We start from the raw sequence: 17992 nt of genomic DNA on the forward strand, positions 1-17992 counted from the left end.
AAGTGTCCAGTTTTCAACGAATATTCCACAAGAGCTCGGTCAATAAACGCCGCAGCCTCCTCATCTGCTTTTGGAGCAAACATCAAGTCAGATATGACAATTTCCGGGATTGGGAACAACCCGCCAAGCATTTCAAATAGCGTCAAATAATTGTCACGTGATAGCGCCTCACCATCCATTAAAGATGATATTCCTGAATTAGCACTTCCAGTTTAGAGAGAGGGCATGCCTGCGTTAAGAGTGCACGCACATCTCCCGCAGTTAAAATCTGACCTGTCACCTCTCTCTGCAGAGACCTCAGCCAGTTTTCTCCCCCCGCCGGCAGTGGGGGAAGTTTATGCAAAAGTACGCTTAAGTCAGAAGGCAAATAAGGCTTATACACGGTAGCCGAATTCCTGGTGGCTGGATCAACTTTCGTCAACATTGGTGCTTGCAAACCTGTTTTTGAACGAGTCGCAGGTTTTTTAGGAGTACTGTCTGGGAGTCTGTCGGTCACGCTAATGTCACGTATTCCCATAACATCCCCAACGGCACATGTCAGATCAGCTAGCTTCTTTTGAATTTCTACAATTTGATAGCTATTCGCCAATGCATTAGAAGCTTCATTAGTCATGTCACGTTCACGTTGCCGAAACAATTCATCTCGTTCCGCCTTTAATAAACGGTTTTGTTCTGTCAATTCGTCGTCTGCAGCTTTTTCAAAGCAAGAAAGAATCGTACGCCATTTGCTGCGAACTACCTGGGGCACTTCAGGGTGTCTAGTCAGTTCCAAACCGAAAGCTCTAGCCTGGTTAAATTGTTCCTGCGGGTCATCCTTCACAGCCAATACTTTGTCTAATTTTTCCTCCAATTGTTTCACAGAGGCGTTTACGCCAGCTGCCAATCCGTCAGCCGCGGCCTGCAAAACAGAGTCGCGTCGAGGATTCTTATCACAATTTTCACCATTCCAATCCACATTGAGATTACCCCCATTTACAGTCAATATAGGCGCCTGCAAATTTTGCAGCATCCCGTCTTATCCCAAAAACAAATAAACCCGCTTGCTTCAACCTGTTTGTCTTAAAATTCTCTTAATGCTTCCTCAGCTGCGCATAAACCAACGTGACGGTACTTCCGTAAACAATGACCTCGTCACCACGTACGTGTATAGTTCAATGTCGTAGTAAAATCCAAAATCAAGGACTTCGCGTCCCTCCGTTAACCGAACGACTTCAAACTCTACTAATACCTGTTCACTCAGACCTCATGTAAAATGTAGTCAATTTAGAAGACGAAAACCGGTTGCAGCGGTCCCAAACAGACAGAACTTCCCTACGTGGATAAACGTCTCCACTTACCGTGATTAATTATTTAGGCGCCTAGAAGTTCCGCCCGTCCGTGAACGCCGCAGCCTGTAACACTCAAAACGTTGGGCGTCACCATCTGATAGAAAACGTTCTCTGTTTTCTTGCGTGTTGAAATAAAACTCAAAGTTGAGATCAAGTGAAGAGGCTTTCTTGCAAGAGATTTTATTTAGAAATTTCTAAAGTCATTCAGGACCCTTACTGAATCAGAAGTGGTCTCTAAATGTGCCCTCCTTCTGGACTCATCTCAACTTATACAAAAACAGTGTTTACAGAAAATAGTCTCCCCCTCCTGTCTCCTGTCCTTGTGGGAAGAGTGAAATACAAAAACAGATAATAAATCTTCAGCTCGTATCTTAGTCCACTCCAGATGTAGGAACATAATTGGTCCCGGCACTTCCTGGACCGGATATTTTATGGACAGAAACTCTGCTTGCACTTTCAAACATATACTCCTTTAGATAACTCAGAAACCTTACTTGACATTCCTTTCCCAGGGACTAAAACAAAGGCACTATACATCGAGTAAATTTGAATTAACTGTTTTCTTATTACTATACAGCTATAACTAAATTCAAAACGGTTAAGATATAAATTGAAACAGTAAAAAATGTTAACAATGTTAACAGGCTTCAGGAGGAAAGCGCACAAGCCTGTACCTGTTTACCACTGCATCCGCAGCAGTTGTATTGCCAGACAGATGTTGTTGGTAAGTTAAACAAGAGTCCACTTGCAGTCATTAAAAAAAAGAATGAAAGAAGGTATAAGGCAGTCCACAAATTCCAATCGATGGTGACTTATTTTATCCATGGGAATTGTTTTCTCATCCCCTTTCTCCCCGAGCCACCAGTTCTGTGGTTCTGCTACTTTATCACAAAATGGCTTTAAACAGGCCTTTTATTAACTCGACTTTAAACCTAGCCAGTTAAGTAGGGAATTGCAGGTGTTGCTAATAGCATTAGGGTAGTTTACACCCACGTTCCAATTGTAGGACAACTTCTACTCCCGTCACAAAACGGTTAAGTAGGGAATCAGGTGTTTTGTAATGTTGCTTCTAGTCTAATTTATGACCATGCATTGTCTGTCTACTTTGTAGAACCGAAGTCATAAATGAATGTGATTAACGCTACATGCTAAATACTTTTAAAGAAACACCCGTTTTTTGTTTGGATTTGCGCTGCTGTCTTGGGGCACCAAATCCTCCACTTTGGATGCCCATTTGGGTTTTAACGCATCTTTTGAAAACTTCTTTCTAGTCATCAAGGCCAAGGTTGTTGGAGTGATGCCTGGCGCACAAGGTGAAGGTCGACCCACCAAGTATGAGATCCAACACTTGACGGTGAGTTGCTTATATATTTATCTTCATGTACATTATACATGTTGGAGATGAATCTTTGTTTTTCAGACCTTCAAGGGTGTTGAAAGGCTTTTTGGAGCAATTTACACTGGACCCAACTCTGCAGCATGTGGAATCACTCTGACCAAGGGCGTTGAATATCTATTCATGGGTACAAAGTTAGAATTTTTCTCCCATATAGAAGATGTTATTCCATAGTTAAACCATTGACTATTATGAAACACTCTTTTTAGACCTTAGGTGTATTTTATGTCCTTTACTTTATTGCATCTATTGAGTGCATACTTTTTTTTCCTCTTGTGCAAATGCAGGCAGGCTGCAGTTTGACGGCACGCTGCATGTGTGACTTCTATCAGCCGTGGGATGCCTTGAGCGACACGCGAAAGAATGTGTTGGACCGCTACGGAGAGGGCTGCGATTGCACGGTAGGAATTGATTTGTAGCAGTCTCTTATAATGGATATTGTCTAATTCAACACATACATGCGCAGCAACTGCTTTATCTATTAAGCAACCTAGTAGTCTGGTTTGAACATGTTGCTGAAATCCCTTTCATTGGTCACCCACAGATCAAGTCCTGCTTCACCTTCCCATGCTGCATGACCAGCCTGACTGAGTGCATGTGGACGGACTTCTTGCCGGGCAAGTTGAGCAATGGTGTCCTCCAGGCCCAAAACTTTGCTTGCATCAAGAGTAGCAATGGACTTGTTGTGACTGGTACAGGGGAACTGTCGGGTCTGAAAAAAGTACCTGGCATTAAAAGGATATCAACCTTAAAATCAATCAATGCAATGTTTTTGTGATCTGGCTTTTTTTTTTGTGTGTGTGATTTTAATGCTAAAAGTTCAATGGTGTAGTGACTTATTTGAAGTTGTACAGTATTGAGTGTTCTGGCATTTCAGATATTACCTGTAATACGAACATCACTGTTAAAACACCTGTGACTAGCATAAGAAAAGTGCTTTAAAAGTACAGTGTGTAATTGACAACTGGATGTCACTTAATTATAGAATGCATTTCAAAGCACTCAGACTACATTGTGCAAGCCTGCCTCCAATTATTTTGCGTGAGGACAAGCATCTCGGCTAACAACACCAAAGAGTGAGCTGGAGCAGCTAATGAGTGGCTAGCTGGTGTTGGTTGGAGCCATAGTCGAAAGTGGCGAGCTAGTAAAAGCGTTAGACAGAAAAGTAGGCGACTAGCGGCGGGAGCCTTCATCACGGAACTCGACGCCCAGCTGTAGCAGGTAAACGGCGGTCGATCCATTGGGTCTGACATTCAATGGAAGCACCACCAGCGGTAACTGTTTGCGACTCCAGCCATGTAATATGTGAATACTAGACCTTTTGTATATTATTGAGACTAAATTTACATTCCATATTTTTTCCAATGCACTCTGAGCGTTGGAAAATATGGGTTAACACGGTGAAAGAATGGTCTGTTTGAAATGGAGACTAACAAAGACCACTGCCCTTTTGGAGAGCACTTTCTAAGTAATAAAAATAGTCTGAGTGTGAAAGTGTATTTTCTAATTTAGGATTTAAAGGGCTTGCATCAAGTGATAGAGTAAGATGCTTTTTTGTTAACTTGTAAGGAAAAGAGTTTGCGTTGAAATCCATGCACATAGGTTTTCACTCTACCTCAAGATTTTCTATGCGAACGCAATTCCAAAGAAGTTTGCATGTGTTTATTTTTTTATTTTTATTTATTTTTATTTTATTTTTTTTATTCTTTTTTTTCTAAAGAGCTCAGTATTGTTCATTCGGAAATGTCATCATCATTGCTCTTTTTTTTTTAATATATATATATATATATATATATATATATATATATATAAAAAAAAAAAATTTTTTGTGTGTGGGTGAGTATGTGTATGTGCGTGCGTGCATGTGTGCGTGCGTGCGTGTATTTGTTAGCTCACCAAAAACCTATTAGAAAAAATCCCATACCGTTCACCTAAACCGAACACCGCCGTCAGGAGACCCGAGGGGACCAAAGAAAACCAACGAAGGTGAAATCCAGCACCGACCAGACACCACCCACCGGGCCACCCACCAGAACTCCTCCCCAACCCAAGAAACATCCAGACCCCAACAAATCCAAAAAACAAAAAATCAGGGAGACCTCAAGAGACCGAAGGAGAGACCGAGAAAAGGAAGGACGGACAGATGAAGCCGAGTGAGATCCACAGACACCAGCCTCCACCGATTCAATGACCTGAGGAGGAAACAGATTGTGTCTGAGTTTCGGTAGATGCTGGTGTGGTGGCTCTGGCATGCATGAAAATCTCCACCAAAGAGGGGAGCCGTCAACCCCCGCCGGAACAGAGCAAGCGCAACACCTCAGGGCCCCCCAGGCCGCGGCAGCGCCAAAGGACGACCCCCGGGCCCCGCCAGGGCCACCGGCCGGAGAGCAAACCCAGGAGCAGGAGCGCCCCCCACCCCAACACGGCCCGCGCCCCCGACCCAGCGCAGCAGGACGGGGCACTGCAGGCCTGCCAGGCACCCCACCGGCCCCCAACCCCCGCACCCCCCACGACCCCTCCGCCCCCCATCCACCCCAGCCCCAGCCGCCCCAGGTCCCCAATCCCCCAGACACCCCCCACCCCCAGCACCCCCCCACCCCGCAACCCCCACCACCCCCCCAACAAAGTTCACGAATGGCAAGTCTCGGCTACTGTTTTTGCTGGAATTCAAAATATAAATTGCCGCTACATGATGTGGCGACGTTGCAAAATAAGCGCCAAATTCAATCAAATAAACAGAAGCTCTCACTTTTTTTTATACAGAAAAGCTAGAAAATGTAAATACAAAATAACATACCAACTTAAATTGAAATAAAATAAACTGGGAGGGGATAGCCAGGGGCTATCGGCAACATTAAACTCCTCTAATAAATTGCACTGCATTTTTCTTCTTCATACATTTCAAGGATGAAAAATTACAGTTCTTTATGAAAAACGTAGCAATTTGGTTTAGATTTCAAGTATCTATTTTTATATACAAAAAAAGAACGAGTATGACCAGATCATGGGATGACTCTTTTTACAAAAATAGCAGACAAAACATTTTCTGTAGTCAGAAAATAGGGATTGGGTAATTTAGGGAATAACCAGTCGTACAAATCTTCCCAGAAGGCTTTAATACATTTGCAATCATAAAATAAGTGTTCAGTTGTTTCAATGTCTTCATCACAAAATGCACAACTGTTGTGGTCCAAATCTCAAACACACACTCTATTAAGAAATTCATTGTGATTTTCTTTGCTTTTGCGGCAATGGGAAATTTAAAATACTGTACTTGGATCTCAAACTTCTAACTTTCTTTGAGAAAATTCATAGGATTAAATTTATGTTTGATGAAAAAGGATACCGTTTTTTTAAAGAGACAGTAACGTGAATAATCAACTTTTTGGAGCTTTTAGCCATGTTGAAATGCTAATACCTCACCAAAGTAGTGCTTTCCTCCATTCTCCCCTTCACTCAGTTGGTAGAGTGGAGGACTGTAGAACGTCTTAGCTAAAATCCTTAGGTCACTGGTTCGACTCCTGCTCGAAGGAGTTTTTGGACAATTACCAATCTTAATCAAAAATAGGAAATAAAAACATTTGTGGCTAATTCATCTCAATATACTCATTTTGAAAATGCCACAATTCCTCCTTGTTCCACAAAGCCTTTCCATAAACGTTCTTCTCTACGACGTGTCATGTCCCAATTCCTGTTTTATTTAATAAGACATGGCAACATTTATAAATTCAGTTTGTAGCACGGACTGTGGAGTGTTATCCCAATTTCTCAGATGTTCTTGAGATGAGATTGCAAACTTCGATAGCTCAGATAGTAGAGCGGGGGACTGTAGAAGGTCTTAGCTGAAATCCTTATGTCGCTGGTTTGACTCCTGCTTGAAGGGGGTTTTGAACAATTCCCAAACTTAATCAAAAATAGGAAATAAAAACATTTGCAGCTAATTCATCTCAATTCATCTCAATACACCCAATTTGAAAATGCCACAATTCCTTCTTGTTCCACAAAGCCTTTCCATAAACTTTCTTCTCTACGACGTGTCATGTCCCAATTCCTGTTTTATTTAATAAGACATGGCAACATTTGTAAATTACAGTTTGTAGCGCAGACTGTGGAGTGTTATCCCAATTCCTTAGATGTTCTTGATAAGAGATTGCAACCTTCGATAGCTCAGTTGGTGGAGCGGAGGACTGTAGAAGGTCTTAGCTGAAATCCTTAGGTCGCTGGTTCGAATCCGGCTCGAAGGAGTTTTTGGAGAATTCCCAATCTTAATCACAAATAGGAAATAAAAATAATTGTGGCTAATTCATCTGAATATACACAGTTCGAAAATGCCACAATTCCTCCTTGTTCCACAGAGCCTTTCCATAAACTTTCTTTTCTACAACCGTGTCATGTCCCAATTCCTGTTTTATTTCTCAAGACATGGCAACATTTGTAAGTTCAGTTTGTCGAGCGAACTGTAGAGTGTTATCCCAATTCCTCAGATGTTCTTGAAAAGGGTTTACAACCTTCCATAGCTCAGTTGGTAGAGCGAAGGCCTGTATAAGATCTCATGTGAAATCCTTAGATTGCCGGTTCAACTCCGTCTCGATGGAGTTTTTTGACAAATCCCAATCTTAATCAAAAATAGGAATTAAAAACATTTGTGGCTAATTCATTTCAATGCACCCAATTTGAAAATGCCACAATTCCTTCTTGTTCAACAAAGCCTTTCCATAAACGTTCTTCTCTACAACCGTGTCATGTCCCAAATCCTGTTTTATTTCTCAAGACATGGCAACGTTTGTAAGTTCAGTTTGTCGAGCAAATTGTAGAGTTTTATCCCAATTCCTCAGATGTTCTTGAAACCGAGATTGTAACTTTCGATAGCTCAGTTGGTAGAGCGGAGGACTGTAGAAGGTCTCAGCTGAAATCCTTAGGTTGCTGGTTTGACTCAGTCTTGAAAGAGTTTTGGAGAATTCCAGAAATAGGAAATACAATTAATTGCAGCTAATTCATCTGAATATGCCCAGTTTGGAAATGTCACAATTAGAATTACTCCTTCTTCTACAAAGCATTTCCATAAACTTTCTGATCTACATCCGTGTCATTTTCCAATTCCTGTTTTATTTCTCAAGACATGGCAACATTTGTAAGTTAAGTTTGTAGAGCGAACTGTAGAGTGTTATGCCAATTCCTCAGATGTTCTTGAAAAGAGACTGCAACCTTCGATAGCTCATTTGGTAGAGCGGAGGACTGTCGAAGGTCTCAACTGAGGTCCTTAGGTCGCTGGTTCAACTCCGGCTCGAAAGCGTTTTTTGACAATTCCCAATCTTAATCAAAAATAGGAAATAAAAACTTTTGTGGCTAATTCATTTCAATACACCCAATTTGAAAATGCCAAAATTCTTCCTTCTTCCACAAAGCCTTTCCATAAACATTCTTCTCTACGACGTGTCATGTCCCAAATCCTTTTTTATTTAATAAGACATGGCAACATATGTAAGTTCAGTTTGTAGAGCGGACTGTGGAGTGTTATCCCAATACCTCAGATGTTCTTGAAAAGAGATTTTAACCTTCGATAGCTCATATGGTAGTGCGGAGGACTGTATAAGGTCTCAGTATAATTCCTTATGTCGCTGGTTCAACTCCGGCTCGATCGAGTTTTTGGAGAATTCCCAAAATATGATATAAAAATAACTGGCTAATTCACCTCAATACACCCAATTTGAAAATGCCACAGTTCTTCATTGTTCCACAAAGCTTTTCCATAAACTTTCTTCTCTACGACGTGTCATGTCCCAATTCCTGTTTTATTTAATAAGACATGGCAACATTTGTAAGTTCAGTTTGGAGCGCAGACTGTGGAGTGTTATCCCAATTCCTCAGATGTTCTTGAGATGCGATTGCAACCTTCGATAGCTCAGTTGGTAGAGCGGAGGACTGTAGAAGTTCTTAGCTGAAATCCTTAGGTCGCTGGTTCGAATCCGGCTCGAAGGAGTTTTTGGAGAATTTCCAATCTTAATCACAAATAGGAAATACAAATAATTGTGGCTAATTCATCTGAATATACCCAGTTCGAAAATGCCACAATTCCTCCTTGTTCCACAGAGCCTTTCCATAAACTTTCTTCTCTACAACTGTGTCATGTCCCAATTCCTGTTTTATTTCTCAAGACATGGCAACATTTGTAAGTTCCGTTTGTGGAGCAAACTGTAGAGTGTTATCCCAATTCCTCAGATGTTCTTGAGATGAGATTAATACCTTCGATAGCTTGGTTGGTAGAGCGGTGCACTGTAGAAGGTCTCAGCTGAAATCCTTAGGTCTCTGGCTCGAAGGAGTTTTTGGAGAATTCCCAATCTTAATCACAAATAGGAAATACAAATTATTGTTGCTAATTCATCTGAATATACCCAGTTCGAAAATGCCACAATTCCTCCTTGTTCCACAGAGCCTTTCCATAAACTTTCTTCTCTACAACTGTGTCATGTCCAAATTCCTGTTTTATTTCTCAAGACATGGCAACATTTGAAAGTTCAGTTTGTAGAGCGGACTGTAGAGTGTTATCTCAATTCCTCAGATGTTCTTGAGAAGAGGCTGCAACCTTCGATAGCTCAGTTGGTAGAGCGGAGGACTGTAGAAGGTCTCAGCTGAGGTCCTTAGGTAGATGGTTTGACTCAGTCTTGAAAGAATTTTGGAGAATTACCGGAAATAGGAAATAAAATTAATTGCAGCTAATTAATCTGAATATGCCCAGTTCGGAAATGTCACAATTAGAATTACTCCTTGTTCTACAAAGCATTTCCATAAACTTTCTTATCTATATCCGTGTCATTTTCCAATTCCTGTTTTATTTCTCAAGACATGGCAACATTTGTAAGTTAAGTTTGTAGAGCAAACTGTAGAGTGTTATCCCAATTCCTCAGATGTTCTTGAAAAGAGACTGCAACCTTCGATAGCTCATTTGGTAGAGCGGAGGACTGTAGAAGGTCTCAGCTGAGGTCCTTAGGTCGCTGGTTCAACTCCGGCTCGAAGGCGTTTCTTGACAATTTCCAATCTTAATCAAAAATAGGAAATAAAAACTTTTGTGGCTAATTCATTTCAATACACCCAATTTGAAAATGCCAAAATTCTTCCTTCTTCCACAAAGCCTTTCCATAAACTTTCTTCTCTACAACTGTCATGTCCCAATTCCTGTTTTATTTCTCAAGACATGGCAACGTTTGTAAGTTCAGTTTGGAGAGCGGACTGTAGAGTGTTATCCCAATTCCTCAGATGTTCTTGAGAAGACATTGCAACCTTCGATAGCTCAGTTTGTAGAGCCGAGAACTGTAGAAGGCCTCAGCTGAAATCCTTAGGTCGCTGGTTCGACTCCGGCTTGAAGGATTTTTTTTGACAATTACCAATCTTAATCAAAAATAGGAAATAAAAACATTTGTGGCTAATTCATCTCAATATACCCAATTTGAAAATGCCACAATTCCTTCTTGTTCCACAAAGCCTTTCCATAAAGTTTCATCTCTACAACCGTGTCATGTCCCAATTCCTGTTTTATTTCTCAAGACATGGCAACATTTGTAAGTTCCGTTTGTAGAGCAAACTGTATAGTGTTATCCCAATTCCTCAGATGTTCTTGAGATGAGGTTGATAACTTCGATAGCTCAGTTGGTAGACCGGAGGACTGTAGAAGGTCTTAGCTGAAATCCTTAGGTCTCTGGCTCGAATGAGTTTTTGGAGAATTCCCAATCTTAATCACAAATAGGAAATAAAATTTATTGTGGCTAATTCATCTGAATATACCCAGTTCGAAAATGCCACAATTCCTCCTTGTTCCACAGAGCATTTCCATAAACTTTCTTCTCTACAACTGTGTCATGTCCCAATTCCTGTTTTATTTCTCAAGACATGGCAACGTTTGTAAGTTCAGTTTATAGAGCGGACTGTAGAGTGTTATCCCAATTCCTCAGATGTTCTTGAGAAGAGATTGCAACCTTCGATAGCTCAATTTTTAGAGCCGAGAACTGTAGAAGGCCTCAGCTGAACTCCTTAGGTCGCTGGTTCGACTCCGGCTCGAAGGATTTTTTTGACAATTACCAATCTTAATGGAAAATAGGAAATAAAAACATTTGTGGCTAATTCATCTCAATACACACAATTTGAAAATGCCACAATTCCTTCTTGTTCCACAAAGCCTTTCCATAAAGTTTCATCTCTACAACCGTGTCATGTCCCAATTCCTGTTTTATTTCTCAAGACATGGCAACATTTAAAAGTTCCGTTTGTAGAGCAAACTGTAGAGTGTTATCCCAATTCCTCAGATGTTCTTGAGATGAGATTAATACCTTCGATAGCTTGGTTGGTAGAGCGGTGCACTGTAGAAGGTCTCAGCTGAAATCCTTAGGTCTCTGGCTCGAAGGAGTTTTTGGAGAATTCCCAATCTTAATCACAAATAGGAAATACAAATTATTGTTGCTAATTCATCTGAATATACCCAGTTCGAAAATGCCACAATTCCTCCTTGTTCCACAGAGCCTTTCCATAAACTTTCTTCTCTACAACTGTGTCATGTCCAAATTCCTGTTTTATTTCTCAAGACATGGCAACATTTGAAAGTTCAGTTTGTAGAGCGGACTGTAGAGTGTTATCTCAATTCCTCAGATGTTCTTGAGAAGAGGCTGCAACCTTCGATAGCTCAGTTGGTAGAGCGGAGGACTGTAGAAGGTCTCAGCTGAGGTCCTTAGGTAGATGGTTTGACTCAGTCTTGAAAGAATTTTGGAGAATTACCGGAAATAGGAAATAAAATTAATTGCAGCTAATTAATCTGAATATGCCCAGTTCGGAAATGTCACAATTAGAATTACTCCTTGTTCTACAAAGCATTTCCATAAACTTTCTGATCTATATCCGTGTCATTTTCCAATTCCTGTTTTATTTCTCAAGACATGGCAACATTTGTAAGTTAAGTTTGTAGAGCGAACTGTAGAGTGTTATCCCAATTCCTCAGATGTTCTTGAAAAGAGACTGCAACCTTCGATAGCTCATTTGGTAGAGCGGAGGACTGTAGAAGGTCTCAGCTGAGGTCCTTAGGTCGCTGGTTCAACTCCGGCTCGAAGGCGTTTCTTGACAATTTCCAATCTTAATCAAAAATAGGAAATAAAAACTTTTGTGGCTAATTCATTTCAATACACCCAATTTGAAAATGCCAAAATTCTTCCTTCTTCCACAAAGCCTTTCCATAAACTTTCTTCTCTACAACTGTCATGTTCCAATTCCTGTTTTAATTCTCAAGACATGGCAACGTTTGTAAGTTCAGTTTGGAGAGCGGACTGTAGAGTGTTATCCCAATTCCTCAGATGTTCTTGAGAAGACATTGCAACCTTCGATAGCTCAGTTTGTAGAGCCGAGAACTGTGGAAGGCCTCAGCTGAAACCCTTAGGTCGCTGGTTCGACTCCGGCTTGAAGGATTTTTTTTGACAATTACCAATCTTAATCAAAAATAGGAAATAAAAACATTTGTGGCTAATTCATCTCAATATACCCAATTTGAAAATGCCACAATTCCTTCTTGTTCCACAAAGCCTTTCCATAAAGTTTCATCTCTACAACCGTGTCATGTCCCAATTCCTGTTTTATTTCTCAAGACATGGCAACATTTGTAAGTTCCGTTTGTAGAGCAAACTGTATAGTGTTATCCCAATTCCTCAGATGTTCTTGAGATGAGGTTGATAACTTCGATAGCTCAGTTGGTAGAGCGGAGGACTGTAGAAGGTCTTAGCTGAAATCCTTAGGTCTCTGGCTCGAATGAGTTTTTGGAGAATTCCCAATCTTAATCACAAATAGGAAATAAAAATTATTGTGGCTAATTCATCTGAATATACCCAGTTCGAAAATGCCACAATTCCTCCTTGTTCCACAGAGTATTTCCATAAACTTTCTTCTCTACAACTGTGTCATGTCCCAATTCCTGTTTTATTTCTAAAGACATGGCAACGTTTGTAAGTTCAGTTTGTAGAGCGGACTGTAGAGTGTTATCCCAATTCCTCAGATGTTCTTGAGAAGAGATTGCAACCTTCGATAGCTCAATTTTTAGAGCCGAGAACTGTAGAAGGCCTCAGCTGAACTCCTTAGGTCGCTGGTTTGACTCCGGCTCGAAGGATTTTTTTGACAATTACCAATCTTAATGGAAAATAGGAAATAAAAACATTTGTGGCTAATTCATCTCAATGCACACAATTTGAAAATGCCACAATTCCTTCTTGTTCCACAAAGCCTTTCCATAAAGTTTCATCTCTACAACCGTGTCATGTCCCAATTCCTGTTTTATTTCTCAAGACATGGCAACATTTAAAAGTTCCGTTTGTAGAGCAAACTGTAGAGTGTTATCCCAATTCCTCAGATGTTCTTGAGATGAGATTGATACCTTCGATAGCTCGGTTGGTAGAGCGGAGGACTGTAGAAGGTCTCAGCTGAAATCTTTAGGTCTCTGGCTCGAAGGAGTTTTTGGAGAATTCCCAATCTTAATCACAAATAGGAAATAAAAATAATTGTGGCTAATTCATCTGAATATACCCAGTTCGAAAATGCCACAAATCCTCCTTGTTCCACAAAACCTTTCCATAAACTTTCTTCTCTACGACGTGTCATGTCCCAATTCCTGTTTTATTTCTCAAGACATGGCAACATTTGTAAGTTCAGTTTGTAGAGCGGACTGTAGAGTTTTATCCCAATTCCTCAGATGTTCTTGAGAAGAGGCTGCAACTTTCGATAGCTCAGTTGGTAGAGCGGAGGACTGTAGAAGGTCTCAGCTGAGGTCCTTAGGTAGCTGGTTTGACTCAGTCTTGAAAGAGTTTTGGAGAATTCCAGAAATAGGAAATACAATTAATTGCAGCTAATTCATCTGAATATGCCCAGTTCGAAAATGCCACAAATCCTCCTTGTTCCACAAAACCTTTCCATAAACTTTCTTCTCTACGACGTGTCATGTCCCAATTCCTGTTTTATTTCTCAAGACATGGCAATATTTGTAAGTTCAGTTTGTAGAACGGACTGTAGAGTGTTATCCCAATTCCTCAGATGTTCTTGAGAAGAGGCTGCAACCTTCGATAGCTCAGTTGGTAGAGCGGAGGACTGTAGAAGGTCTCAGCTGAGGTCCTTAGGTCACTGGTTTGACTCAGTCTTGAAAGAGTTTTGGAGAATTCCAGAAATAGGTAATACAATTAATTGCAGCTAATTCATCTGAATATGCCCAGTTCGGAAATGTCACAATTAGAATTACTCCTTGTTCTACAAAGCATTTCCATAAACTTTCTGATCTACATCCGTGTCATTTTCCAATTCCTGTTTTATTTCTCAAGACATGGCAACATTTGTAAGTTAAGTTTGTAGAGCGAACTGTAGAGTGTAATCCCAATTCCTCAGATGTTCTTGAAAAGAGGCTGCAACCTTCGATAGCTCATTTGGTAGAGCGGAGGACTGTAGAAGGTCTCAGCTGAGGTCCTTAGGTCGCTGGTTCAACTCCGGCTCGAAGGCGTTTTTTGACAATTCCCAATCTTAATCAAAAATAGGAAATAAAAACTTTTGTGGCTAATTCATTTCAATACACCCAATTTGAAAATGCCAAAATGCTTCCTTCTTCCACAAAGCCTTTCCATAAACATTCTTCTCTATGACGTGTCATGTCCCAAATCCTTTTTTATTTAATAAGACATGGCAACTTATGTAAGTTCAGTTTGTAGAGCGGACTGTGGAGTATTATCCCAATACCTCAGATGTTCTTGAAAAGAGATTTTAACCTTCGATAGCTCATATGGTAGTGCGGAGGACTGTAGAAGGTCTCAGCATAATTCCTTATGTCGCTGGTTCAACTCCGGCTCGATCGAGTTTTTGGAAAATTCCCAAAATAGGATATAAAAATAACTGGCTAATTCATCTCAATACACCCAATTTGAAAATGCCACAGTTCTTCATTGTTCCACAAATTTTTTCCATAAACTTTCTTCTCTACGACGTGTCATGTCCCAATTCCTGTTTTATTTAATAAGACATGGCAACATTTGTAAGTTCAGTTTGGCGCGCAGACTGTGGAGTGTTATCCCAATTCCTCAGATGTTCTTGAGATGAGATTGCAACCTTCGATAGCTCAGTTGGTAGAGCGGAGGACTGTAGAAGGTCTTAGCTGAAATCCTTAGGTCGCTGGTTAGAATCCGGCTCGAAGGAGTATTTGGAGAATTTCCAATCTTAATCACAAATAGGAAATACAAATAATTGTGGCTAATTGATCTGAATATACCCAGTTCGAAAATGCCACAAATCCTCCTTGTTCCACAAAACCTTTCCATAAACTTTCTTCTCTACGACATGTCCCAATTCCTGTTTTATTTCTCAAGACATGGCAACATTTGTAAGTTCAGTTTGTAGAGCGGACTGTCGAGTATTATCCCAATTCCTCAGATGTTCTTGAGAAGAGGCTGCAAACTTCGATAGCTCAGTTGGTAGAGCGGAGGACTGTAGAAGGTCTCAGCTGATATCCTTAGGTCGCTGGTTCGACTCCGGCTCGAAGGAGTTTTTGGAGAATTCCCAATCTTAATCAATAATAGGAAATAAAAATACATTTCTCTCACTCATCTAAATATACAAATTTAAAAGTGTCACAGTTGCTCTTTGGCGATTTATACATTGTTATCCCCATTCCTCAGATGTTCTTGAGAAGACTCAGCAACCTTGTGTAACACAGTTGGTAGAGCGGAGGACTGTAGAAGGTCTCCGTTGAAATCCTTAGGTTGCTGGTTCAAATCCGTCTCAACAGAGTTTTTGGAAAATTCCCAATCTTAATCTCAAATAGGAAATAAAAATACATTTCTCTAACTCAAGGTCTCTGTTGAAATCCTTAGGTCGCTGGTTGAAATCCTTAGGTTGCTTGTTCAAATCCGGCTCGAAGGAGTTTTTGGAGAATTCCCAATCTTAATCAATAATAGGAAATAAAAAGATTTGTGGCAAATTCATTCCTCAGATGTTCTTGAGAAGACACAGCAACCTTTGATAGCTCAGTTGGTAGAGGGGAGGACTGTAAAAGGTCTTGGTTGAAATCCTTAGGTCGCTGGTTCAATTCTGGCTCGAAGGAGTTTTTGGAGAATTCCCAATCTTAATCACAAATAGGAAATAAAAATACATTTCTCCAACTCATCGAAATATACAAATTTAAAAATGTCACAGTTGCTCCTTGACGAGTTATACTTTGTTATCTCAATTCCTCAGATGTTCTTGATAAGACACAACAACCTTCGATAGCTCAGTTGGGAGAGCGGAGGACTGTAGAAGGTCTCAGCAGAAATCCTTAGGTCGCTGGTTCAAATCCGGCTAGAAGGATTTTTTGGAGAATTCCAAATTTTAATCACAAATAGGAAATAAAAATACATTTCTCCAACTCATCTAAATAAACAAATTTAAAAATTTCACAGTTTCTTGTTGACGAGTTATACTTTGTTATCCCCATTCCTCAGATGTTCTTGATAAGACACATCAACCTTCGATAGCTCAGTTGGTGGAGCGGACTGTAGAAGGTCTCTGTTGAAATCCTTAGGTCGCAGGTTCAAATCTGGCTCGAATAAGTTTTAGGAGAATTCCCAATCTTAATCAATCATAGGAAATAAAAAGATTTGTGGCTAATTCATTCCTCAGATGTTCTTGAGAATAAACAGCAACCTTCGATAGCTCAGTTGGTAGAGCGGAGGACTGTAGAAGGTCTCAGTTGATATCCTTAGGTCGCTGGTTCGACTCTGGCTCGAAGGAGTATTTGGAGAATTCCCAATCTTAATCACAGAAAGGAAATACAAATAATTGTGGCTAATTTATCTGAATATACCCAGTTCGAAACATTTGTAAGTTCCGTTTGTCGAGCAAACTGTAGAGTGTTATCCCAATTCCTCAGATGTTCTTGAGATGAGATTGCAACCTTCGATAGCTCAGTTGTTAGAGCGGAGGACTGTAGAAGGTCTGATCTGAAATCCTTAGGTTAATTGTGGCTAATTCATCTGAATATACCCAGTTTGATAATGCCATAATTCCTCCTTGTTCCACAGAGCTTTTCCAAAAACTTTCTTTTCTACAACCGTGTCATGTTCCAATTCCTGTTTTATTTCTCAAGACATGGCAACATTTGTAAGTTCAGTTTGTAGAGCGGATGTATAACAGATTAATGTATAACAGTTATGGTAGAAGGAAACAAGTGTTGAGATGGTAAGAGTCTGCGTCAGATTAGATGAGATTAGGAAAAGAGAAGAGATGGCAGTTTTTTTGTTTTTTATTCTAAACTGTATAGGAAGAGCTGTTTAACCTGCTTCCTGTTTAATTCTTGATCAAAAGTATGTGAGTATGTCAAACTGCAAACTTTGAATGCTGGTCTTGTAAAATCCCTTTTCCCCCCTCAGTTTTATATACAATTGTATTTTGTTAGCTGTTGTTAGAAAACATCTAATGATTTTTACTTGTCGTGCTCACAGAATGCCACAGGGACGATGCATTTTGGGGGCACTGATTACTTGTGTGAAATAGAAATTAGATTTTGACACTTAGGTGAGCTGTTTTGTGAGAGATATGAGCTTTTGCAGATGATCCAAAGATATGTGCAAAATCATCCAAGTTATTTTTGGCAAAATAACTAAGTGAATGCAGATGAGCCAAAGCAATTGAAAAGGATCTTTGCAAATGTGACTGTACCAACTTTTTGTTTGGGAAAGGAATTAGGAGTGAAGCATGTGTGAGCAGTTTCGGGATAGATATGTGCCTTTGATAATGAACTGATGAGCTTGCAGTTTTGAAAATATCATCTCGGTTTCAAGAAATGTGCCAAACCTATGGAGAAAAACTGTAATTGTACATGAAAAGTAGTTCTCAAATTTATTCTAGACAAAATATTACTTTCGCCTTTTGCTTAAAATGGCTAAATTAATCAGGTATCCTTTTAAACCGTTCAGCTACTTTCTCATGATTGCTCTCAGAGGTTAACCTCACCGCATTTTTGCTTGTGAATGACACAGCAATTGAGGGAAATTATTTTACCCAATAAATTTAACTCTCAACTTCACATTGCTTACAATATGCTTCACATAAAGTGCAACACTTTTTTTTTAACAGACAAAAAAAAAATTCTTGCAAGAATTTAATTGCTGACCCTTGAGAGCAAAGTTCATTTTGATGTCTGTGATATTGGAAAAGTATGCTACACGAGAGTCCCTTTAGCGACATTCCCAAATCCCACAATGCCATGTCATTGTGTCAGCCACCTCTGAAA

General features: G+C 40.1%; 5 non-coding genes across 5 annotated transcripts; all 5 read left to right on the forward strand.

Moving 5' to 3' along the window:
* Nucleotides 1-6880: 6880 nt before the first annotated feature.
* On the forward strand, nucleotides 6881-6968 carry trnay-gua (transfer RNA tyrosine (anticodon GUA)). The gene is given in 2 exon segments: nucleotides 6881-6917; nucleotides 6933-6968. It is a non-coding gene; the product is annotated as a tRNA-Tyr (tRNA).
* Nucleotides 6969-8615: 1647 nt separating this feature from the next.
* trnay-gua (transfer RNA tyrosine (anticodon GUA)) lies at nucleotides 8616-8703 on the forward strand. Its single transcript is given in 2 exon segments — nucleotides 8616-8652; nucleotides 8668-8703. It is a non-coding gene; the product is annotated as a tRNA-Tyr (tRNA).
* Nucleotides 8704-14831: 6128 nt separating this feature from the next.
* trnay-gua (transfer RNA tyrosine (anticodon GUA)) lies at nucleotides 14832-14919 on the forward strand. The gene is given in 2 exon segments: nucleotides 14832-14868; nucleotides 14884-14919. It is a non-coding gene; the product is annotated as a tRNA-Tyr (tRNA).
* A 257-nt stretch (nucleotides 14920-15176) lies between these two features.
* On the forward strand, nucleotides 15177-15264 carry trnay-gua (transfer RNA tyrosine (anticodon GUA)). Its single transcript is given in 2 exon segments — nucleotides 15177-15213; nucleotides 15229-15264. It is a non-coding gene; the product is annotated as a tRNA-Tyr (tRNA).
* A 1139-nt stretch (nucleotides 15265-16403) lies between these two features.
* On the forward strand, nucleotides 16404-16491 carry trnay-gua (transfer RNA tyrosine (anticodon GUA)). Its single transcript is given in 2 exon segments — nucleotides 16404-16440; nucleotides 16456-16491. It is a non-coding gene; the product is annotated as a tRNA-Tyr (tRNA).
* The last annotated feature ends 1501 nt before the right edge of the window (nucleotides 16492-17992 follow it).

Source organism: Leptonotus elevatus, chromosome 1 (assembly GCF_054856555.1).
Source record: "Leptonotus elevatus isolate MCC_2025b chromosome 1, RoL_Lele_1.0, whole genome shotgun sequence".
Lineage (NCBI taxonomy): Eukaryota > Metazoa > Chordata > Actinopteri > Syngnathiformes > Syngnathidae > Leptonotus > Leptonotus elevatus.